The sequence below is a fragment of the Bidens hawaiensis genome, unplaced genomic scaffold (assembly GCF_021521415.1).
Source record: "Bidens hawaiensis isolate Kalapana, Puna unplaced genomic scaffold, B.hawaiensis_p1.1 tig00002924_1, whole genome shotgun sequence".
Lineage (NCBI taxonomy): Eukaryota > Viridiplantae > Streptophyta > Magnoliopsida > Asterales > Asteraceae > Bidens > Bidens hawaiensis.
The window spans coordinates 2,446,599-2,473,719 of NW_027491157.1; positions in this window are offsets into that span (position 1 = coordinate 2,446,599).

Below are 27,121 nucleotides of genomic sequence, written 5' to 3' on the forward strand. Positions count from 1 at the left end.
AAACGTGATGCAAAGCTGAGCTGTTAGACCTGCTGTTAGGTTATGTTGTAAATGTTATATCTCATGAACTACGAGACCAATTGGGTTGGTTCCACTTCTGGAGGTTGACTCACTGAGTTAGGAACCAAACCCAAGTGGTCTTGCATTTATTGGATTTTTCGTTTAACGGGAATTGCAAATAACATTCTGATGTGCATGAATCTGACTGATATAAGTTAGCTGTAATGTTTTGATCATTATGAACAATCTATATGGAATAAAAATAAGATAAAAGATGTTCTGGAAACCTAAGATATGTATGCTCCTGTGGTAATTTTTGGTAAATTAATTGAGACGTTATAATCGGTAAACTAGTGCAATCTTTCAAGTAGAAATTCTGTCATAACGAAACTAGCTGCTGAGTTGTATAGGAATGCATGAAATATGATAGTTTTTATATAATTGTTGTATTTTGACCAAAATACCCTTGCGGGGAATAGTTGCTAGTTGATTGCCATGAATTGACCAAATTGCCCTTATGGGGAATAATGGTTAGTTAGTCTTTGTTTGTTGACCAAAATGCCCCTACGGGAATAATTGCTAATAAGTATGTTATTAATACGTGACACGAAAGTAATTGCTCACTCATGTATCGTATCACAATTTTACTTGTTTAAGTCACACACGATTCACAAACGAAACACGAAACATGTTACGTGCATAGGTATTATGTGCCGAGTCTAGAGACTCGTTAAACATTCCGATACTTAGAAAATCTCTTTGTTATTTTAGAACGCTAGAGAGTTTTCTACGACGCGCATCACTCGGTGATCTAGATCGGATATTCTTCGCAAACAGTGAGTTCACTTACCCCACTCTTAAACTGTTTTCAAACGTTTTTCACTTGGGGGAGATAACATACTCCGATAAACATATTTTCTGAGATAAACGCATATGAAAGATTTTGTTATAAATTATATATCACTTGTAAAGGCTAAGCGGCATACGTAACATTTGAAGTCCCACACATCGGACCGGTTAATATTTGGAATAGCGAGTCACTTTTGGGTAGTACTACTGGGTTTGACAAACCCCACCCGACGCTAAGCTCAACTGGAGGTTGAGTGGGTGTAAATTTTGGCTAACACTTACCATGGTCTGGAGGACCTGGTGACGGGCACTTGATAAACAGTCAGCTTCGGTCGCGAACCACTTAGCGATACTTGTTGTATAGATTAGCTACCTATCGATATATGATTTGACATAACACTATCTGGTAATGCAAAACACTTAAACGCTGTAACGTGGTTACACACTTAAACGCTGTAACGTGGTTACACACTTAAACGCTGTAACGTGGTTACACACTCAAACGCTGTAACGTGGTTACACACTCAAACGTCGTAACGGGGTTACGCAACATTTAAACGTCGTAACGAGGTTACGCAAAACGCTAAACGATTTATCTTATTTTACTTGTGAACTCACCAACCTTGTGTTGACACTTTTAGTATGTTATTCTCAGGTAGCCGAGGCGGGCGCGCGGTTTAGGAGCATGCATTAATGAAAACACTTTTATTCTGCAAACTTAATTTTAACAGTTACATTTGGTTTTAAGTCGTCCTGCGTGACGCAACTTTTGAATTAAGGTTTTACGCTTCCGCACTTACTTTCATTTAAACGTTTTTCTTTGGTTTGGTTATAACTAATGATTCCGATCCTGCCAGTTCACACCCTCTGACGGTAAAACTCCGTTAGTGGATTTTGAGGGTGTGACAACTTCATACGTGATTCTTTTGAAAAGAAATTAAAATCAATTGAAAAAATTCACCCGGATTTTCAAAAGGCTGACCTTTATACTAAAGCGTTTGACAAAACACGTTTTCAATATTTGCTGGGTATAAATGGTTTAAAAACTTTAAATGATATTCAAAAGCTTGGTTAAATCATTTTCTTTCTTGTTTTATTTCAATTTTTTTTTGTTGTTTTTAGGGTGAGAAAAATATAAAATCCAAAAATATTGTGTTTTCAGTTTGTACAGAGAAATTTAAAAACTCCAAAAACATTCAAATATTGAAAAAGTTCAAAAACATTGAAAAATGCTCCTCAAAAATGAGTTTTGAAGCAAAAAGGGAAAATGATAGTACATTGACGGGATTGATCTAATACATGAATAAATTAGATTAAAAATTACCGTAAGGGCAGCAATATGATATGCAAAGATAGGCTTGACAGGCTATATAGGAACTAATAAGATACAAAGATAATGAATGCCGAACCTAGTGGAATTACATCTTGAAAGATTGATACTATATCTGATATAAAGAAAAATCAAAAATTAAAATGATTACTGTGTGTGCATGCTTTCATTTTTGAAGAAAATTCTGCTTTGTTTTTATTTTATTTTGCTAAGAAATTCAACTTCATTTTTTCTTTATTTTTATTCAAATATTGGATCCTCTCTTGTGCGATAACATTATCCGACCTGAGGGTTAATATTTGAGTATTCTTCCTTATTTTTTTGGTGTTTCGTATAAGCCTTGGACCTTCTCCGCGTATACTATAAGCACAAATGTGTGAAAGTCATGTATCGAACTGGGGGTAAAGGCCCGTACAACTTCAACTTATTTTTATCTTTTTATTTTATTGAAATGGAACCTTATCTGCGTGTAGTAATACCGATCTTAAGAAAATCAAAATTTAGAAATCAAAGAAAAAGTTTCCGACATATGGTTTCGTGCCTAATTGAACCAAATTAAAGCATATCGTAAAGTTTTTGACAAGTCTGTGAAAAGTTTAAGAGGATAATTATATCTGCAATCATCGCTGGGTTATGTGTATAATAATCATCAAAATTGAAGTGTTACTTAGTGACATTTTCGTCAATATGATTCCCTGCTCAACTCACAAAAAATATGTACTGCTTTCATAGTATAGCTGTTTTTGGTTTTTAGTTAGTTGTTAATTGAAATTTTCTAAAATCCAAAAGGATTTTTCTTTCTTTTTCAATTCTATTTTAGTTTCGATTTACCAAGCTAGCGAATACATCAAAAGAAAAAGAAGAATTTGATCTCCAAAAAGTTTTAAGTTAATCCTGCTTAATGTATTTACAACTGGTATCAGTTGTGATTTAACGTAAAAATCCGCTTAAGTTAAATATTACCAATCCGTGGTTGATAGGGTATATTAACGTATAAAATCAAAACCCTAATTGGATTTGATTGATTATTTTATTATTTGCTTAAAACCCTAATTGGATTTTAATATTATTTAATTCCTTAATGAGATTTTTGTCTCATTCGCTAAGGATATTTGGTGATTCGTTAAATGGTTTAACGAATGTAAAGTCATTCGTTATTTAAAACATAACGAATAAGTTTCTTATTCGTTATATCTTCATTCGCTTCTGTTGTGCATAACGAATGGAAGGCATTCGAGTGACCTTTAACGAATGGAATGGATTTAATGTATCATTTTTTAAGAGTTTAATGAATGACACTCTTATTCGTTAGAAAAGTTAATGAATAACGTATATTCGTTAAAGTTTCACGAATGTGAATTCTATTCGTTTAAAATCTTGACGAATAAGGATCATAAGTTAACGAATAAGGTCATTTGTTAATTCAAAATTTGAACGAATGACCTCGGGCTGTGTGTGAAGTCTGAGGGTTAATAATCCCAAGGTCAGAAGAATGAGATCTCATTCACCTGTTCCTTCCTTCTTCTTCTAAGAAAACACCTGCCAAATTTTTCTAAAAATCTATACTTGATTATCTGCTCAATCGAATAAGATTTCCTTGTTATACAAGTATTGCCGATGATGATGATCTAAGTTGTAGAGTTTTCCATCGGATGATCTTGGATTAACTGATTGATTAAGATATGCATGTTTATTAAACTGTTGGCAGCGATGGTTCAGTATAATCGAATCAATTATCAAGCAAACAATGAATATTAATGTTTGAAAATGGCTATCGATTGTCTTAGATAAGATGAATTCATAAATTTCATATGTAGGTTATGATATTAGATAATTAGTCGATGTCCTTCTTTCGTCTTTGACTTGTTTGAAGTCAAAATTAATTTTCTAATTGGACTTTTAATTGTCAAAGTGTTATCAGGAAAGACTTGTTATATGTTAACGAATGTTTGTGATATTCGTTAAAATTTGTTAAAGAATGATCAAATAACTTGTTAACAAATGAATTATGACGAATCAGGTCGATTCGTTATAGATTCAATCTCTGATTCGTATAACAAATGTTAACGAATAAGGTTGATTCGTTACGGGTAACGAATGTCACCTTTTAATGTATAACGAATGTCTTATTCGTCTTAAGTCAACTAACGAATGAAATAACCATTCGGTATTCAGAATATAATTTTTGAATATTATACTAATGTTTTTATTGATTTTAACAATAAAGGTTGATGAAAACGTTCAGAATCCAGCTCCCGAGCAAAACCCGGAGGCTAACCCTGCTCAAGCTGAACCTGAACAAGCTCCTGTGATGCTATCTAAGAACAAAAGCCACAATATCTATGCCTATCTTGAGACGAATTTTGAAGACTCCGATATTCGGGGGTATGATTAGCTTTCTGACACGCTCAAAAATTTACAAGGCTATTTTGACACGTACGGTGGTTTATTAGACGATAATCAGAGAATTCTGGAATACTGCTAGATTCAATGAGACAGAAAATCAAATTGAGGCAGTGATTCAGAATAAACGAGTAGTGATTGATGTTGGGTAATCCAAGAATCGTTGGGATTTCGTGATACGATTGATGACAGGTGCGAGTTTGACAGAGAGTTGATACGTGGATTGTTTGGACGTGTAAAGTATAATGGTGATCTGGGAAAGTCAATTTATAACAAAGCAAGCTTGTGTGAACAATACAAGTATTTGCTTCATGTATTGATTCATTGCCTCGGCGGACGTAAAGGCGGTTTTGATGAATGTCGAGTGATGCTGCAGTCTGCTTTTGTTGCTCTTTTATTGAATAAATCATTCAATTTCTCGGAATTGGTTTATTATCATCTGAAAGAGAACATTACAAGCTGACATAAGTTTCTAATGTATCCAAGATTTCTACAGATGATAATCACTGATTTGGGGCCAGATTTGGATAAAGATCAAGATGATGTTATGAGACTTGAGCACATGAACGAAGAAACAATGAGACGTTTGAGGTCTTATAGAGGTCAGAGTCTGGCTGATCGACCATTGTTTAAACGATTGATTAGTCATTTAGCGAATATTGATTATGTTGCGCCACCTAATGATCGTTGGGCTCATGACGACTCGGATTCCGAACGTGAAGGTGGTGATGGTGGAAATGATGATGAAGGTGGTGATGGTGGTCCAGGACCACAAGCTGCTTTAAGTTATGAGCGGAAGCGTAAACGTAAAGGGAAAGAACCGTTGGTGGAAAAGAGTGAGAATGCCAAAAAGCAAAGGGTTAGAAGAGGTTCAGGAATTGAGATTCCGAGTCAACCATTTGTTCATTCTACTCCTCCTGTATCTATTTCAGATCCTATTCCAACATCCCCTATGCCTCCACAGATTCCAAGGTCACCTACTCCGGTACATCTGCCCATATCTCCGGTACCTCCTGTTGGACTCGTTATGCCCAAGACACATATTTTTATTGATGTGGCTAGTACGTCATGATGCAAGTCGGGTCATACCCAATAATAAGCTAGACAAACACCAATAGTATTTGTTTATATATGATATGATCATTACAAATAAATATTAACACTTGAGTTATTTAGAAAGGGGTTTCTAAATACAACGTACTTGTGAAATAAATAAATCATATGGTTGATTTATACTTTGAGAGAAAGCATTTCATATTGTTACTTAAGATGGTTAAGTAACAATATATTAAGCATGGTACCTATAATGTTTTATTGTTGTGTTTGACACAATACAAGTTATAACACAATATAAGTTTTATAACACAACACACTTATGGAAAGGTTAGATAATAAAATTAAGAAAGGAAGGAGGTGGCCGCCCCCCCCCTCGATCTCCTTTTTCTTATTTTATTATTATCTTTCTCCTTAGTGGAGACATGCAATGCTTTCTATTGGCTCCTTGGGTGGTGCCATTTGAAAGATTTTATTATCTTTCTTTCTTTGTTTTCTTCTCTCATACAACACAACAAAAACATAAGTAACAAAAGCTAGAGAAGAAAAATCCTCTCAACTCTTCTTTCTCTCTTGGTGATTTCGGCCAAAGGAAGGAGCAAGAAGGAAGTCCTTTCAAGTGTAAAATCCTAGCTTAATCAAGGTGTATTGTCGAACGCTTGGGGTATGCATGCTTGAGGACCGTCCCTTTGAAGTTCTTGCCTTCCATCCATACTCTCCGTCACCTGGATTTGTTATCTTGAAAGGTATCTTTAACATGCATTTGCTTATGCATGTGTTTGCTAGTATGTATTTCGTATTTGGATCCGGGTTTGGGTTTTGCATGTGTAAAATTAGGTCTATAAATATCAAATTAACAAGATTTAAAACTTATATCTGCTGCGTTTTTGATAAAATTGGGATTTTATCACTTTGATAATCTTGTTAAAATCCATCAATGGCGCCTTAATTGTTGCTTCTCAAACGAGTTAGCCACTGATTTGATCCTAAACGGCTTAACTAAAAGGTTTGAGACATTTGTTATGAATTATAACATGAATGGACGGGACAAGAGCATTGGTGAGCTTCACGCAATGCTTAAGACGGCCGAGACAGGAATGGGCAAAAAGGTTTTACCCGTTCTCACAATCAATGAGGGAGGCAATAAGAAAAGGTATCACCCGGAACCCAAGGCAAAGGTTGCCAAAGGTAAGGGACAAGTCAAGGGCAAGTTCAAGGGAAAGCTAAAGTGGAACCACCCAAACCGAAGAAGCTAGAGGTTAGCTCGGAGAATCCATTCTTTGGATGTGGTGAGATAGGAAATTGGATGTGGAATTGTCCAACCTATCTAAAAGAGTTGAAAGCAAAGAGGGATGCAGGGCAAACCTCGGGTACAACTATCATGCTTCATATTGATCTTATGGGTATTGGATACCGGATGTGGAACTCATATTTGCAATTTATTGCAGGGGTTCAAAGGAAATGAAGGATACAAAAAAGGAGATATTAGTCTCTTCATGGGCAACGGAGCAAAGGTTGTTGTCGAAGTCCGAGGAGACTATACATTGAAGCTTCCAAATGGTTTGGATGTTATTTTGAAAGATGGTTTGGAATTTGACTAGGAACATTATCTCCATTTCTTTGTTAAGACAATATGGTTATGATTTTAAGTTTATGGATGATGGTATTTGTGTTTTCATGAATAATGTCTTTTATTTTAAAGCAATGCCGTCTAATGGCATTTATGAATTAGTTCATGATAACACATCCTTTGATAACATGTTGTACCAATCTAGCACCAAGAAACTCAAAATGGATTTGAGTAAGACTTATCTTGGCATTGTCGCCTTGGTCACATAAACAAAGACCGCATACATACACTTCATAAGAATGGTCTTTTGGAATCAAGTGAAGATGATTCATTTGATAAGTGTGAGTCTTGTTTACATGGGAAGATGACCGAGGACCCCTTTAGTGGGACAAATGAAAGGGCAAAAGACTTATCGGGTATCATACATTTGGATGTATGTGGTCCCTTTAAGGCAATGACAAGAAATGGTGAAAGATACTTCATTACTTTTATCGACGATTATAATCGTTATATGTATTTGTACTTGTTAAGACACAAAGATGAAGCCTTTGAAATGTTCAAAGTATTCCAAAATGAAGTACAAAATCAATTCGATAAAACATCAAAGTACTTCGTTCGGATAGAGGAGGTGAATACCTAAGTGATGCTTTCCGAGATCATCTTAGGAGTTGTGGGATCATCTCACAACTTACTCCACCCGGAACACCACAACATAATGGTGTGTCCGAGAGGATGAATCGAACTCTATTGGATATGGTTCGATCTATGATGGCTAGAAGCACATTGCCTCTATCATTTTGGGGTTTCGCTTTGCTCTCCGCGGCCCGTATTCTAAATATGTCCCCAACCAAGAAAGTGGACAAAACACCTTATGAAATATGGAATGGAAGGGTTCCATCATTGTCATATTTAAAGGTATGGGGTTGTGAAGCTTATGTCAAGAACAACACCCAAAACAAGCTTGAAAGTTGATCCACTAAGTGTATCTTTGTAGGATATCCCAAAGGACTCTATGGGATATTATTTCTACAACCCACCGAGCAAAAGGTGTTTGTTGCTCGAAAGGCCGAGTTCATGGAAACTAAGTTCCTTATGGAAGGTACTAGAAGAACGGTGGAACTCGAGGAGGATCGAGAACCACAAGCCGATACACGTTTGGTTGATACTAGCAATCAACAAGAGGTAGTTGAAAATGATCAAATGGTTGATCAAGACACACAAAACTTTCGCAAATCCGGTAGGATTAGTCATCACCCGAAGATAAGGATTTTTCATGGATGGGTGCTATGTGGTAGATTCGGATGAACCCACCACATACCGTGATGCAATGTCACAATTCGATTGTGACAAATGCCTTGAGGCCATGAACGTAGAGATGCAATATATGCATGACAACCAAGTATGGGATTTGGTTGTACCACCTCTTAATTCCAAACCAGTTGGAAATAAGTGGGTTTTCAAGAAGAAAACCGATATACATGGAAACTTGGATACTTATAAAGCTAGACTTGTAGCAAAAGGTTTCACTCAAACTCAAGGGATTGACTATGATGAAACTTTTTCTCCCATAGCAATGCTAAAGTCTATTAGGATATTGTTTGCCATAGCCGCACATTATGACTATGAGATATGGCAAATGGATGTCAAAACCGCTTTCCTAAATGGGCATCTTGAGGAAGATGTCTATATGGTTCATCCACAACATCCTAACAAAGTATGCATGTTAAAGAAATCAATCTGTGGATTGAAACAAGCATCTAGAAGTTGGAATCACCGATTTGATGAAGAAGTTAAGAAATTTGGGTTCATCAAGAATGGTGATGAAGCTTTTGTGTATAAGAAAGATATTTGGAGCATCATTACCTTCTTAGTATTGTATGTTGATGACATATTACTATTTGGTAATGACATTCCAACCATGGAAGGGGTAAAAGCATGGCTTGGAAGTTGTTTTTCTATCAAGGATCTTGGTGAATCCGCCTATATTTTGGGAATAAAGATCTATAGGGATAGATCAAGGCGGTTGATAGGTTAAAACCAAAGTGCATACATTGAAAAAATCTTGAGGAGGTTCAAGATGGAGAACTCTAAGAAAGGTTTGGTACCTATTCAAAGAGGAACGATATTGAGTAGGTCTCAATGTCCAAGCTCAAAGGATGAGCAAGGGAAAATGAATGGATCCGATACGCATCGGCTATTGGATCCATCATGTATGCAATGGTATGCACTCGACCGGATGTGTCATGCGCTTTAAGCATGACAAGTAGATTCCAACATAATCCGGGAAGTAGCCATTGGATGGCGGTTAAGAGTATATTGAAATACCTTAGAAGGATTAAGGATATGTTTCTAATATACGGTTCGGGTGAGGAGGAACTCGTTGTAAAGAGTTACACGGATGCGAGTTTCCAAACTGATCGAGATGATTCTAGATCACAATCGAGATATGTTTTCGTTATGAATCGTGGGGCAATCTCTTGGAAGAGCTCAAAACAAGACGTGGTAGCATTATCCACCACAGAATCGGAATACATCGCCGCCTCATTGGCATCTCAAGAAGCTGCGTGGATTAGAAAATTCATTGCCGACCTAGGGGTAGTCCGTACCATTCAGGACACTCTAGAGATATTTTGTGACAACGAGGGTGCGATTGCTTAAATCAAGGAACCTCGTGCACATCAAAAGACGAGGCACATTGAGCGGAGGTTCAACTATATAAGGGATGAAGTTGAAAAGGAAAAGATATGTATTCGCAAAGTTCACACCGATCAATACATTGCGGATCCACTTGCGAAGTTCCTTGAAAGGCCAAAGCATGAGGGTCATACTTGTGCCTTAGAACTTCGATATTCTAGTGATTGGATATGATCGAATTTTGTATTTGGATATCAGAAAAATTGTTATTTTGACTCATTCATATGATTATGGTTTATGATTATGACATTTTGAATTATGTTCCATTTTAGCATGTTTAAAACCATGAATAAGTTACTTATTCTTAATGTCCGTAGTCGCTCATATTTGTGGGAACAAATATGAAGGTAAGACTATTATGAACTTGGATTTGTGGATATTCATGGGATATGAATATAGAGCAAGAGTTGCTGCCAAGGTTCATAGATATTTATGGGTTAAAAATATTGGACTGACCCGCTCTCAAATATTACTACATGGAATCCTTGTGATTGATCATAAGTAAATTTGAGTAAAGGCGAATATAATAGTATCCTCCGACCTGAGATACATATTGGTTCTTGATATTCACCAAGTATTATACTTTGACTTAGTTCTTCGTTGCTCTGAAACATGACATTACATAAGGCTAAGATCAGGTCTGGTACAAGGTGATTGTGAGAGACATATGTAGTTAAGAGAGGATTTGTCCCTCTTATTTGTTGAGAATGAGATGTCTAAGGCCTGAAAGTTAAATCAACAGAGAATGATCACTCTGTGTCTCTAGATTTGACATGACATCTGTGGCAAAAGGATAAATGATAGATGTACCTAAATCATTTCAAGTAAGGGACTTGAAGGGGATGATGTTATTGAATGGCACTTCGTCATGCGTATTAGGGGTAGTAAACCGTAATTAGGCGGTATTTGCTGCTTACATCAATCTTCTATGTATCATGTGCAAGTGGGATATTTGTGGACTCGTTATGCCCAAGACACATATTTTTATTGATGTGGCTAGTACGTCATGATCCAAGTCAGGTCATACCCAATAACAAGCTAGACAAACACCAATAATATTTGGTTATATATGATATGATCATTACAAATAAATATTAACACTTGAGTTATTTAGAAAGGGGTTTCTAAATACAACGTACTTGTGAAATAAATAAATCATATGGTTGATTTATACTTTTAAAGAAAGCATTTCTTATTGTTACTTAAGATGGTTAAGTAACAATATATTAAGCATGGTACCTATAATGTGTTATTGTTGTGTTTAATACAAGTTATAACATAATATAAGTTTTATAACACAACACATTTATGGAAAGGTTAGATAATAAAATGAAAGGAAGGAGGTGGCCGCCCCCCCCCCCCTATCTCTCTCCCTTGGCTTATTTTATTATTATTTTTCTCCTTAGTGGAGACATGCAATGCTTCCTATTGGCTACTTGGGTGGTGCCATTTGAAAGATTTTATTATCTTTCTTTTTTTGTTTTCTTCTCTCATACAACACAACAAAAACACAAGTAACAAAAGCTAGAGAAGAAAAATCCTCTCAACTCTTCTTTCTCTCTTGGTGATTTCGGCCAAAGGAAGGAGCAAGAAGGAAGTGCTTTCAAGCGTAAAATCCTAGCTTAATCAAGGTGTATTGTCAGAGGCTTGGGGTATGCAAGCTTGAGGACCTTCCCTTTGAAGTTCTTGCCTTCCATCCATCCTCTCCTTCACCCGGATTTGTTCTCTTGAAAGGTAGGTTTAACATGAATGTACTTTTAGTGACATCCATGTGTTTGATAGTATGTATTTTGTATTTGGATCCGGGCATGGGTTTTGCATTTGTAAAATTTGTTTTATAAATATCAAATTAACAAGATTTAAAACTTATATCCGCTGCGTTTTTGATAAAATTGGGATTTATCACTTTGATAATCTTGTTAAAACCCAACACCTCCGTCTATGACCTTGATTACTACTGCACGACCAGATCCTGTATTTGGTGACATTCTTCTGACCGTTTTGGCACGTATGCCTACCACGCATCCTACTACTCCTGCTACTCCTTCTATTCCTACACAGTTGTCAAGACCTGAGCATTCGTTTATGACATTTAATCGTCCTCAAGGTCCGCTGCAACCAGTTCATCCTAATTTTTCAGCTTGAATCTTCAGACTCAATGGTTTCATATGATGAATCTGATGCACCTTCAACAGACTCAAATGCAAGCAAATAGAGCGGCCCATGAGCTAGCACAAAGAAATTTGTTGCGACATATTCAGTTCACTCAACATGAAAACAAGGAACTTAGAGCCCTTGTTGCTGCTCAGGGGGGAGAGATTGGATAAACATGATGAGATCATTCTTCAGTTGACGTGTAAAGACGATGAGTTGAAGAAATTAAAGAACGATGAAGATGATCAAGATGGTACAAGTGGTGGGGTAGATCAGCAACCGGGCGGTAGTTCTACACCGTCGACAGGTAATAAGACTGATGCGAGTGCTAGTGGTAGATCTGGAGATAGTCAGTTGCAGATTGTGCCATACAAGGATTACACGAGAGCTAAGCCGATTGACGTTATTCCAGCAAATATGAATTTATTTGTGGGAATTAACAGAATAGTGTATAGTATGGTGAATGCGGGCGAGATCGAAGAAGGTGAATTTGTTGATCATTCATTAACAAAATAACAAATTTCCATGGTTCTGGATCAAAATAAAGAAGTGTTGGATGTGTTGGGAAAGAGTGTGGACGTGGATGTTGAAATAGAGGAAAGTACTAACACAGGCATTCCACACGGGAATGTGCCTGATTTTGATGAGGTAGAGGTTTAAGACGTAACTGCTGACGAGTATCCCGAGTTCTACACCGATAACAACAATGACTCAGGTATTCTGTTTTTCACTACTGAGCATTTTGATGCAGCAGAACGTCGATTACAAGAAGAAAAAGAAAAATATTAAGCTGCTGAAAGAAGTCATGTCTCTACTACTGAAAAAAGGGTAAAAGTGCTTTGGATGGTATGTTTGAGCATAACGTTACGAAGATGAATAAGATGATCGAGACATTTCGTTATCATGAACGAGAGGAAGTCAAAGTGGAAAAGGCTCGAGCATCAGCAAACCAAATGAAGAAGTACAAGCCAGCAAAAGATGTAAGAGGTGATTTGGTGGCATGGAAGTTTGATTCAGAACTTAAGGTATATATCGTTAAGTGGGAGCATGGTATTTATTATTTCAAACGCCCACACGATATATTATCTATGCCTAGATGGGATGTGAGAACACTAGCAAACAGACCGATCGTAAATCGTGGGAACGATCAGTGGGCTGGGTGGTTGCAATTATTACATGAAACACGTTTTGGTTTCAAGTTCTTCAAGCCACCGGCGCCTACTCTTAAGTACATTGATGAGATTGATACATGCACAGGCTGGAGAAAGATGATATTGCAAGTGAAGCCGCCAAAGACAATGAAGAGGGCTACAATGAAGACATTTCCTCAGAGTCTATTCACCTCGTTTAATTATTGGTACTACGACAATAATACAGGTGAAGCGGTTATTGTATTCGGCCATGGTTCAAACACGAAGACGTTACGTGTGATTGTTCCGATGTGGCTGGTTAACTTATCTGAGTCTGACAATGATACGTTATTTACATGTCAGATCAGGTTTGCTAACGTATGCGACTACGAGCTTGCTATGCAGTTTCAGAAAGTCTTTCGAGTCTGTTACGCATACAAGATTCACAGTTGTGTTGACTGGAAGAGCAAGATGTTCCAGCGATGAATGATAAAGAGATCGAGACGAGGGGGAGTTTGTTATTACATGTTTATCATGACTTTAATATAATAGGTGAAAAGTATAGGGGCTTTAATGAAAATATGGTAAAACATGCCATTCGCTCTAATGTAAGTTACATTCGTTACCCTGTAACAAATGTAACACATTCGTATTAAATGTAAGCTCATTCGTTAACCTTGATTAACGAATGAGGGCTTTTCGTTATGGATTAAGTGTATTAACGAATGAAGTATTCATTCGTATATGTTAATGTAACGAATGACACATTCGTTAAGTGTTAACTTAAGAAATGTAGTCATCCCCTATATATACCCTGTAAATTATCATTAATGTAACAATTCTGATTTATCCTTGATTCTCTCTCGTTACTCTGTCCAAATACTCTTTCAACACACACACTACACACATTAACGTATCTCAGCATAATCATATACCTAGATAACGAATTCATCGTTGTAATCACAAGATCTAGATCAGTTTAAGCTCTCACAAGTGGTATCAGAGCCTCGGATCTGATCCTCGATGATATTCGTTGTTTAATTGTATAAATTCATAAATTAGTGAAGTAATTTCATCATGAATTGATTAGTATTGTAGTTCGATTGAGTCCTGGTAAAACAGAGTTTCATATTAAGTGTAATTGGACTGATATAATTGCAATTAGGAAAGGTATTAAGGAAATTGAGACTGGATTATGAAAGTTTGAGTTCAGAATTGAGGTGAATTAATTATGTATATTGAGTGAATTTAACTTTGAATTGTGTGGTTGATGGCGGTTGATTAATTGATCAATTAAGGTATGGTTTGAAGAGTTAGTAATTTCGGACAAACATAGAGAGGTTTGGAATCGAATTGCGAACAGATTGATATAGGTTTTATGGTGAATAAGTTGGATTTGGACGGATTTGAAGTTTAGTTTGAATTTCAGATCAGATGAAGATTTGAATACTCATTGGTTACGATGAAGACTGATTCATTAAGTCTTAACTGCCCATTCGTTAAGTCTTAACTACTCATTCGTTAAAACTTAATAGCTTATTCGTTAAAATCTTAACCATTCGCTATTCAAATCACATTCGCTAAATCTGAGTCCTTATTCATTTCAAGTTGATTCATTATACACATTCGTCATTCCTCATTCGCTAAACTCATTCGTCTATACTCATTCGTTATCCACTTTCGTTTCACTTAATAATGAATATCAATCCATTTGTTAATCAGTTCATTCGTGTAAATCATTAACGAATATCATTCATTCATTAATCTTGACAATTCACATTCGTTACTGTTCTGACATTCGTGTGAACAATAACCATAAGTTTTAAGCATTTACAAATTTGATCCTTGAAGTTTCAACAAGTGTGTACTCATGGCTTCGGAAAACGTTTCTTACTATGCATTAGCATCTCAGAACGCGTTAATGCAGCAGATGCTGACCATGGATAATGAAATTGGCAGTCACAACAAATGTCCCAAATTGTTAAAACTTTCAGACTTTGCTCGTTAAGAACCGAGGTTTCGTGCTCACTAGGGATCAGTTCATCCAAGTAGCGTACGATTTCTCAATGACGTGTATGCGGCACCTCTGGTAGGCAGTGACAACATGGGGTGGACTCCTAAGGAATTCAAGGATTATGAAACTCAAGAGTTAAAAGATTTTGAGAGTGAAACTAAAGCTTATTCAACTCTCATTATGGCATTACCTGAACAAATTTTTCATCAATACAGTACCATTAAGATCTGTGCTTCATTGTTCACAACTTTGAAAACTAGAAGTTTGGGGAACACTCTAGAGAGTAAGAAGACTCTCGTAAAATTTCAATTTAGAAATTTTATTATGATGAAAAATGAAATGGTTGAAGAAATGATTAACAGATTTAGTCAACTGATCGTTGAGATGTCGAGTGTCAATCTTGAGCCAACTGAAACAGATAAGATTGATACACTGAAGTAACGCCCGTCAATTCCGGTTTCAGGAATTAAAGCTTGTAGAGTATGTATAATTCTCGGAATTTATCCGACGCTTCTCGGAAGCCTTTACGTCATCCTGGTACATCTAATCGCTTAACATTTCTTCCAAGTTGCATCATTATTAAATTCCGGGGGCTATAATGAAAACGTTTTATAATAAAACACTAAACAAAAAAACCCGAAACCCTATTTCAGCAGCCAATCGCAGCTAAGACCCCCCTCCCCCGCTCGTTTTTCTTCTGCCCAGCCAAGTTTCAGCCGTGAAAACTCCAATTCATGGTCGGTTTTACGATTCCCCATGTCTTTTACACCTTAATTGATCATATTAACGCGCTTATTGTTCGTTAAGGTTGAGTTTTGATGATAACAGTTTGCTGAAAGATTCGTATACGTTTATTGTAGGGTCTGTAACGAAATGATAATCCTCTGTTTTTGATCGATTCTTGATTCCATGATGTTCTACTTTGAGTCTAGTTTCCAGAAAGGTATAATACGTAATTTTTGGACGAGATTTGAATGGTTTTTATGAATTTATAAAATCGAGTGCCAAAGCTGATGAGAGATGACGGATTCTGGTCTGTCGTCCCGACGTCATAATCTTTTTTTGACAGGTCAAATTGGTTGGTTTCACTTCCTGAAGTTATTATTTTGAGTTAGGAACCAAACCCAATTCGAATCGTTTAATTTGGTTTGTTAATGAATTTTATAAAAATAAAACCATTTTGTTGCGCACTGAAATAGCTGCACGTACCTTGCTATGTTGGAGGAATTTTTATAATTTTTGTGTCCAATAGAAAAATATAATAAAAATATTTTTATAAACCTAAGTCTGGTAAAAATTTAATAATTTATTTCAAAGGTTATCCTATGTAATTAAATGCATCTTCGCATGCTAAAATCTACACGTTTTACTCGTTATTAATCGATAAGTTCGTTTAGGCTTAACCAGTGGATTTGGTTAGTTGAAAGGTTTTAGGGGCTGAGGTAAAGTGTTGGGCCTTGGGCCAAGTGTTGGGCCTTAGGCCAATGTGTTGGGCCTTGGGCCAAGTGTTGGGCCTTTAGCCAACGTGTTGGGCCTTGGGCCAACGTGTTGGGCCTTTAGCCAACGTGTTGGGCCGTTAGCCAAGTGTTGGGCCTTGGACCAAGTAGTTGGGCCTTGGGCCAAATTTTTGGGCCTTGGGCCAAAGTGTTGGGCTTGAACGGCCCATTAGGCAAGAGTGTCCTTACGGTCTAGTTTAGTAACGCGTTGTGTATAATTTACATACCCTTGCTTGTGATTGTGCACTTAGGGATTTCCTAGCTCGTTGCAGGTGTTCGATTGATTTCAGGTGAGTTCATGATGCCCTTTTTACTCTTTTTACTTATGGGCTAGCATGCACACCTAAGTGTTTTCTTACATGATGAAATGTTTTAAATGAATTTATATAGGCTTGCTAGCATATGGTAGGCCTTGGGACGTTATATATATATATATGTATATACATTATTGCTTGGCCTATATTTGGCGATGTTGTAGTCGTTTCGACTACTGATATTGTGTATGCCTACTTTGTGTTTGCATGCACTATGTTACGTGTTTGGGTTGTACGTTTGCTCGACCCTGATGTTATACGTGGATGTTATATATATATATATTGTTATATATATAGGGATGTAATTGAAAGGATGTTTACATATACATTTTGTATATGTATGTATGAGGATGTTTAGTTTTCGGTAATGTTGATTTGATGGATGCACCCTTTTACTTTTAAAACTTTTGGTATTACTATCATAACTATTACTACTGATATTATTTACTTAAAACTTGAATTCACTCAGCTCAAGCTGACTTTGTATGCATGTTAGTGTCAGTTTCAGGTTAGGAAGAGGATGCCTTATCGCTTAGACGTGCACGAAGCTACTTGGACGGTGAAGGGCATACGGGAATTGAAGTTTTATTATTAAACATTTATTTTTAAAAGTTTTTATTTAAAGATAATTATGTTGATGTTGGGCAAAATTCCCGGGTTTTGGGAACGCATTTACTTATTTACGTTTTCCGCCGAATTATACTCTGTGACGCTTATTTTAATGAAAAGAATTGTTTTTAAGTTTAATTATTTTTACAAGTGTTTTGAATGAATACATTCTGTGGGGTTCCCGGGGTTCGGGGCCTTACAAGTTGGTATCAGAGCCATGGTTTGAGGGATCCAAGCATCCCCGAATGCTTGGACTCGAACTGTAAGAAAAGAGACCAGTACGCCCACCGCGAGTAGCTGCACGCCAAGAGGTAACTTTAAAATATTTAGTCATTACCTTAAATTTAAGATTTCCAGTATGTGATTAATTTTTAAGTGTTAGATAGAATGCTAATGTGGTTAGGGGCAGGGGCTGCTTAGAACGAGCCGGTGAAGTAAATGACTAATAACACTTGATCAACGTTATTAGCAGTTTACCCTTACCTTCCATGTTTTAAATACAACTTGTGTCTGACAATGTTAGGGTTTCATCATTGCAGTGATAGGATTTGGCTAACTCTTGAGTCGTTAGCGTTAAAGTTTATCTTATTCCCCAAATTCTCCTGTTCGTTTCCCATCCTCTCGAACGCTTTGCGCGTAATTGTTTAGCTGAGGCGTAGCATACTGTCACTCTGGGTTCCTTGGTACTTGACCGCTTAAATTCCTCGCTCATTCAAGAATGTATGAGTAATTGTTTAGCTAAGTAGGAGCGTGATGTTATCCCAGATACCTTTCTAGTTGATGAATTCCCAGCGTCAGTCTTATTTAATTCGGGCGCCAGTAGAAGTTTTGTGTCTACCGCTTTCTGTTCCTCGTTGAATAAATTACCCGAGCGCGTAGTCGATGTGTTTGAGGTTGAGGTCGCCGTAGGAAAATCCGTGTCCGTGTCTTGGGCTATTCAAGGTTGTTCCATCGAGTTGTCTGGGAATAGGTTTCCGGTGCGGTTGTATTTGATGCCGCTTGGTTGCTTCAATGTGGTGCTCGGGATGGACTGACTCACGAGTGTTGACACTCAAATCATTTGTGGTCAGAAGCTTGTTAGTTTGAGGGCCCCGGATGGGACCCAAATCACTGTCTTCAGTGATCAGAATGGTGCGACGCCACTCATCATATCTATGCTTAAAGCGGGGAGGTTGATGCGGCGGGGTTGCGGGGCGTATCTGGCGTATGCTATATATATGAAAACCGAGGTGGCTACCGTTGGTGATGTTCCTATTGTTCGGGATTTCCCGGATGTATTTCCAGATGATTTGTCAGATGTGCCGCCGGACCGCGAGGTCGAGTTCCAGATAGACCTTGTGCCGGGCGCAAAACCCGTTGCTCGAGCCCTTATCGTATAGCACCGAATGAGATGAAAGAACTTATGGCCCAGTTGGAAGACTTGCTCTCAAGGGCTTCATTGGATCGAGCATCTTGCCTTGGGGTGCCCCGGTCTTGTTCGTTAAAAAGAAGGACGGTAGCATGCGGATGTGCATTGACTACCGTGAGTTGAATAAACTCAACGTTAAAAATCGGTACCTGCTGCCGAGGATCGACGACTTATCTGATCAGCTCCAGGGAGCTAGTTGGTTCTCGAAGATCGACCTTAGGTCCGGGTATCATGAGTTGAGGATTCGGGAGGAAGATATTCCTAAGACTGCCTTCCGCACTAGTTTTGGGCATTATGAATTTCTTGTGATGTATTTCGGTTTGACCAGCGCACCGGCCGCGTTCATGGGTCTTATAAACCTGGTGTGTAGGCCGATGCTCGATCGTTCGGTTATTGTGTACTCTAAAAGTGAATCCGATCACACCGGTCATCTAGTGGAAGGGTTGGAGGCTCTGCGGAAGAACAAACTGTATGCGAAATTTTCTAAGTGTTCCTTCTGGTTGCGTGAGGTTCAATTCTTGGGTCATGTTATTAACCCGAGTGGTATTTTGGTTGACCCTGCAAAGGTGGAAGCCGTGAATGAATGGGAGTCTCCTAAGTCTCCATCTGAAATCCGTAGCTTTCTGGGTTTGGCGGGGTATTACCGCCGCTTTATTCCCGATTTTTCAAAAATTACTTCTTCGCTGGCCAGGTTGACTAAGAAGAGTGTTAAGTTCGTTTGGGTACTGAGCATGAGGAGGCTTTTCTCGAGTTGAAGAACCGGTTGACGCATGCCCCGATTTTAGCTCTACCTGATGGCACCGACGATCTGGTGGTTTATTCTGATGCCTCTTACCAGGGGCTTGGGTGTGTTCTGATGCAGCGAGGTCGAGTCATCACGTATGCCTCGCGGCAATTAAAACCTCACGAGGCGAATTATCCTACTCGCGATTTGGATCTTGCGGTCGTTGTGTTTGCGCTTAAGTTGTGGTGGCATTATTTGTACGGTGTTCCCTACGTTATCTATACCGATCATAAGCTTCGATGGTTGGAGTTGATTAAGGATTATGATTTGGAGATTATGTACCACCCAGGTAAGGCTAACGTGGTGGCTGACGCGTTGAGCCGGAAGGAGAGACCGAAGCCGATTCGTGTAAAATCTTACCAACTTATCCTTAAACGTGATATTTTGAAGTAAATAACCAGCGTTCAGAATGAGGCTTTGCAGGTGGAATGGATTATGTCAGAACGTGTTTAGGGTTAGGTGGAATTGTTGGAAGACGTCGGTGATGGGGTGAATTATAAGGATGGTCATTTATGGGTACCGAAGTATGGGGGATTCAAGAGTAAAATTTTAGATGAAGCACACAAGTCGCGCTATTCTATTCACCCGGGCGCGACCAAGATGTACCAAGACCTGAAGAAGAATTATTGGTGGCCTGCGATGAAGTTTGAGGTGGCTCAGTATGTGAGTAAGTGTTTGACGTGTCTACAAGTTAAGGTCGAGAATCAAAAGCCGTTCAGGAAGCTTCAACCTTTAGAAATACCTGAGTGGAAGTGGGAGCATCTTACTATGGATTTTGTGACTAAATTGCCTCGTACACCTAAGGGTAGTTATGACACCATTTGGGTAATTGTCGATAGGTTGACCAAGAGCGCACATTTCTTGCCGATCCGAGAGACTTTTAACTCCGAGCAGTTGGCCGATGTGTTTATTCGTGAGATCGTTTCTAGGCACTGGGTGCCGGTGTCTATTGTTTCGGATAGGGTTACGCATTTCACCTCCAGGTTTTGGAAAAGGTTTCACGAGGAGATGGGCACCAAACTTCTTATCAGTACTGCCTATCACCTGCAGACGGATGGTCAGTCCGAGAGGACCATTCAGACTCTCCAGGATATGTTGCGGGCTTGTGTTATCGACTTTGGTGGTAGTTGGGATCGTTACTTACCGTTGGTAGAGTTCTCGTATAATAACAGTTATCACGCCACGATTGGGATGCCACCGTTTGAGATGCTGTATAGTAGGAGGTGTAGGACTCCAGTCTGTTGGGGTCCCATTGGACAAAAACAGTTGGGTAGTTGGAGGTAGTTGAGGCTAAGACTAAGAAGCTCGATAAAATTTAGGCGTTTATGAAGGCCGCCCAGGGCCGACAAAAGTCTTACGCGGATAAAAGGCGAAGACCTATTATGTTCGAGGCTGGAGATCGGGATATGTTGAAAGTTTCTAATTGTTTTTAAGTTTAATTATTTTTACAAGTGTTTTGAATGAATACCAACTGTGGGGTTCCCGGGGTTCGGGGCCTTTCAACTGAAGAATGCCTTTCCTCCTTCATATTCGACTTTCCTGTTTGTATTGAACGAAAACGCTTTCTTTCAAAATACCGAGCTTACAACTATACAATTCATCAATAAGATTGAGGAAAGGGAATTTGATATCAAATGTCAAAACTCGTTGAAGGAAAATCAAAATCAGCATCCTTCAAATCAAAATCCTTCACTCTATGGGGGTGTTATGCCAGCAAATCACTCTTCAAGTTCTGTACCAATTAATGCTTTCTTTGCCCAAGCTCAAGAAGAAATTCCTAATGTAAACTGTCCTCCTAATGTATGCTTTATGGCTAATGGAGCTAATGCATGCATAAATACTCCAGCTTCAAGCTTGCCTAAAGTAAATCTGCAAGAAGCTGAACAACAGTTTGCATTCGTGTGCTCTTTCATGACGTCATATGAACAGCTTGTTGTAAGCAAAATAACCACGAGTGAATTAACAGATGAAAACTATGATCAAATTGACCCAGATGATCTTAAATTAATGGACCTCAAATGGAACATGGCTATGATTGTTCGAAAAGTCAAGAGATTTATGCAGAGAACTGGGAAAGATCTACCTAGTTTGAATAAAAGGATTGGAATTTAATAAACTGAAGGTGAAATGTTACAATTGCGGGGACTTTGGCCATTTCGCCAAAAAATGTGATAAACCTAGAAAAGAATATTCGGGGCCACACAATTCAGATAGACCTTCAGGAAAGAATTCATCTGGTGGGGATAAGAGTAAAACGAATTCATCTGGTGGTGAACAAGATAAGTCTCCTGCTACTCAAGCTTTGGTGGTGAATGAAGCTGTTGATTGGTCTCAATGTTTGTTGGGTAATCAAGCAAATGTAGCTATTTTTGAACCGGTGAAAAAAATTCGAAGATGCAAGCAGTGATAATGTATCTGAGGAAAGTGATTCATCTGACTCTGAGACTGATACTGATCAAAGTTCATCATCTCAAACCGAATCAATTCCTAATCAAGTTGAATCTTATGCTTGTATGGCTAACATTGATGAGGTATATCCTAAACCTCAAATTATTGCATCTAAATTTTCATCTGAAGTGATTGAGTGTACTGAATGTGCTGTATTTAAAGCCAAACTTGAAACAGCTTTAAATCAGAACAATACTCTCACAAAAGATCACTTTATGATCAATGAATGCTACAAATAGAAATCAAAATTACTAGAACAGTCAACTCTTAAAATTCAAAAACTGTCTGAAAGCAATCATGATCTTAAAGCTAAGATTCAGTGTAAGAATATCGTTGTTGATTAACATTTTAAGAAGATTCTTCGACTCCGAACCTGTATTTCTAATCTCGAAAATGAAGTGATGGAACTTAAAAATAATCTTCGAAAATTTAGAGATTCATCATTTCTTTTGAATGTAATCATTGAAGAATTCATTCGTATATGTTAATGTAACGAATGACACATTCATTAAGTGTTAAGTTGACGAATGTAGTCATCCCCTATATATACCTTGTAAATTATCATTAATGTAACAGTTCGGATTTATCCTTGATTCTCTCTTGTTACTCTGTCCAAATACTCTCTCAACACACACACTAACGTATCTCAGCATAATCGTATTCCTAGATAACGAATGCATCGTTGTAATCACAAGATCTAGATCAGTTTAAGCTCTCATATGGTTCGATCAAACGAGTCAATCAGCAGCAAGTCATTAGCTATCTGTCACCCTAGTAACGTAAAAATGTCTTTAAGTTTAACCTCGTCACACATCTTCATGAACAACCCGATTACTCAACATCTTTCACTTTGGTCTTCACTCTCTCGATAACGGCTATCCCAAATCATCACTCTTTGAAGCTCTTTTGGCAACCAACACGCTTGGATGCACTACTGCTTTGGTGTGACATTTGAGCCAAAACAAGGTACACCTCAGTACGTATTTACCGATTAAGCAAAAATAAGCTCTTTTGCGTAACAAACGAGCGAATAACCGAACGGGTCGGGCTATGACCCAGAAATCCCGGGGGGGGGGGGGGGCATCTATAAGTGTTATACGTTTAATATAAGCTAAAATATTAGTAATATGACCTTAGTTTGATAGCAAACAAGTTAAACGAAAACATGCTCGTTTAACTACCCGCTATAGATTTAAATGCGAAAGATAGTTACATACCAAGCATTGTATCATCCGTTAAGCCGAAAAAGACTTACCAAACACTTATTTGAAATGTTTTAAGCGATTTTCCGTGAAAATATTTTTGATTTTTACAAACAAAATAGTATGTTTTTATAATTTTACTCAAAACTAGCCGAGAAACACTCGTTTTCGCGCTGTTTGTCGCACCCGATGAGTTTTTCACACCAAAAACCGAACCCGAACTAAATTTGACTGGGCTTTTCGTTTTTGGGCCTTTAGAATCAGAAACTTGGGCCAAAATGGGCCCATAAGACTTCCGTCGGTCAAGCATACCCCCCCCCCATTTTTTTTATAAAACTTGTTATGTAAGCTTGTTTATTCATTTTATTTGATAAAAAGTTGAGGTCCAAGCAGCTGCAAGCAAAAACTCCAGATTTTTTCCAAAACCCTAAGGTAACAACTTAAATAAGCAACTTTTATATTTGTTTAACCTTGATTAATACCATAAAAACATGTCTTAATTGCTAAAAATCATTCCTAACCATGTAAAAATCCTAAAAATGGTCCATAAACATGTTTTGATCATTCACATGGTAAGGAACTTGGTTTGATAGTTTTTTTTGGCCATAAACACGGATTAAAGAAACGGCATTTTTACGGTTCAAAAGTTTGTTTTTGTGCACTAGCCGAAACCCTAAGTTAAAGGGCTGTTCTATTGATGAAACCTACTTGGTTTGTGATATAGGACTTGTATCTAGCCTACATAGGAGCACAAGAGCTTGAAAAGTTGATTAGAAAGGCGGAAACGAACCAAAGCCGCTAAGGTAATGCCGAAACACTCGCTTACGGGCTGTTTAGGTTAAGGTTGGGATGTGCATATTATTAGGCCTTGAAATTTTACAGGGACATCAGGGACCATGTCATTGAGTCCCTGTTCTAATTTGTTATTTTTTTGACCATCCGAGAATATTTAGTGAATTTATTATCGAATTGGGACGTTTAATGGGGAAAAATAGTTAAAATGTTCCAAAAATTATGAAATTTTTCTGGGAACTCAGATTTGATGTATTTTTATCACATATGAATTTTGAGAGATTTTTCTAGGTATTAGTTATACAGCCCAGTTTAGTATTGAGATTATAATAATATTAAAATATTAATATTATTATAATATTGATTATAGGAAACCGTGATTGCAAGTTCTACAAACCTCGAACAGACGTGCTCCTGATTATCTACTAAACAGTGAGTTTCATGACCCCACTCTTTAAACCGTTTTACGAACTTTTGGGTTGAAAAGCATGTTTGATTACATATACATACCTGAAACATGTATTGATGTGAATTATCTAAGTGCTAACACACGAAAGTCCCCACCATCACAGTGATTAACTTCGAGCCGGTGGCTTGTGAATAGTACTATTGGTTTGACAAACCCAAACGGAATCGGCCTAGTTGCCGTGTCACATAGCGTCGTTTGCACATGACCATATTTATACAAACAGGCTATGTAGTGTTAGACATAGCTACCGGGGCATGTTGTGGGCGAAAGGGGAGCCACAGTGTTCGATTGAGCGTGGGAAATGGATGCACGCAGCACATACAGTCAAGGCTTCACTGTAGCTTAGCATAATTACATCATTTATATACATACATACATACTTATTTCATGATTAAAAGTGTTAACTTGTGAATACTCATTACTATTTTCTTGAAACTCGTGAAACTCACCAAGTCTAGTAGTTGACCAGTTTTAAACTGCTTTTCAGGTGTGCCTAAATCGGAATGATTTGGTGATCTGTTACTTACCCAAGGTGTGTGGTTGATGCTATGTGAATAGAAGCAAGGGCGTTGGTAGTAAGATCGTATAGTTAATGAACTAATTTTGTTTGTATCGCCTAGACTATAAAATAATGATAGAACAATGAATTGTATTATATTGTAAATTAGTTTGTGATGTTTCTTTATAAACAATGTGTTGATACATGAGGTGTCTGTTGCATTCCCGTTTTACGCTTCCGCATTGTGCTAGTTGGGGTGTGACAGAAGTTGGTATCAGAGCCATTGGTTATAAAGGATTAGGTTATCCCTTAAGGTACCTAAAATATAACCGTAGGCTCGATTAACTCCGGAAAAATAATTAAATAATAAATTAATATTATATACTGATGGATGCCAGGATGAACTTGTAGGTCAAGTAAGTTATTATGGTCCGGAACATAATAACAGACTTGCTTGTACGAGGGAATTCGGGGAGAAGTCGCGGAACGTGTAGTTAGGTAAAAGTGGTAACATATGTGTATAAAAGGTAATGGGTAAGTATATATATATGTAACACCCATACATGCTTATCTGAATCAAGGTGGGTAAATACGTGTACGTACGATACGGTCGATGACGGTAAATTTTGTTATAAATATTATATTCATTTATATTCAGTATTGATTTTAATAATAATTAAAATTAACATTTTAATAAAACTAATATTATATTCTACTATAATTAATATTAAATTTGGTTTAATTAATTAATCTTCTCGACAATAGTTAACAATAGATATTATTCTTATAACTAACCTTTGTGCAGAGCCATGTCAAGGAATAATGATTACGTACCGGAAGAAGAACCGGTAATCTCTGTTGAGGAGGAGGATCCAGAGGAGGACGATCCAGAGGAGGAATCAGAGGAAGATCCAGAAGAGGAGGACCCAGAAGAGGAACCGGAGGAGGAGGAAGAGGTGGAAGAAGAAGTTATTTGTAGAGAGCTACCCAGAAATGTGCCTGATCTGTCCGGCTACAGATGCGATAGCTATCCACCCAGGTCACCACACAGGGATCAAAACGAAGTTAACAGTCAGTACCAGTCACCTGCTAGAGTAGCCAGATTACCCACTCCACTTATTCACCTGTCGCCGACGACTTCAGCTACTGCACGAGTCTGACAAACTGCTCGTATTTGGGTAACCCCGATTGACCCTACCTCGATTCCATTTAGATCTACCCACTGCCGGGGAGGACCTTCACGCCCTAGGGCTGATACTTCATCTTCCCATTTGTTGAGTGTACCTACTCCTCGCCCTGATCTCCTAAACATAGGAAACAACTCTTGGATGGCTGTCATGATTGACCGTGTGATAGACCACTTGATAGCCATGGCTAACATTAACCAGGAAAGGAGGGACGTGACCCAATGCTTATCGATGTTACAACAGATAGTACTGAATTTGCAGCAGTCAGATTCCTACCACCGTTGGTGTTTGGATAGGGTGACAGTTCGATTGTGGAACTGTTACTGGATGATCACGGTGTTGTTGTTTTTATGTTTGTGGTTAGTCTATCGTTTGTACGGATAAATGCAGAATGTTATAGATATGTGTACGTGATCTTTTGGTACCCCATGTATGTATATAGTAGTATGTTATGTTAATATGGGGCACAATTTTGTACATTATTACAAGCACTGACCCCTATAGGGTTAAGTCTAACAGTCACTTAGTGACAGGTTTTGATATATACATGCAAGCACTAGCCTTTATCAGGCTAAGTCTATCTACCTTTTATTATCAATGTACAGAACAATTTGTTAAATGTCAGTATGTTATCTAGTTTACCTGTACAACATTTATTGTGATTATTATTACACATTGCTGTAGACTGGAATTTGTATTAATTGGCTTATATGTGT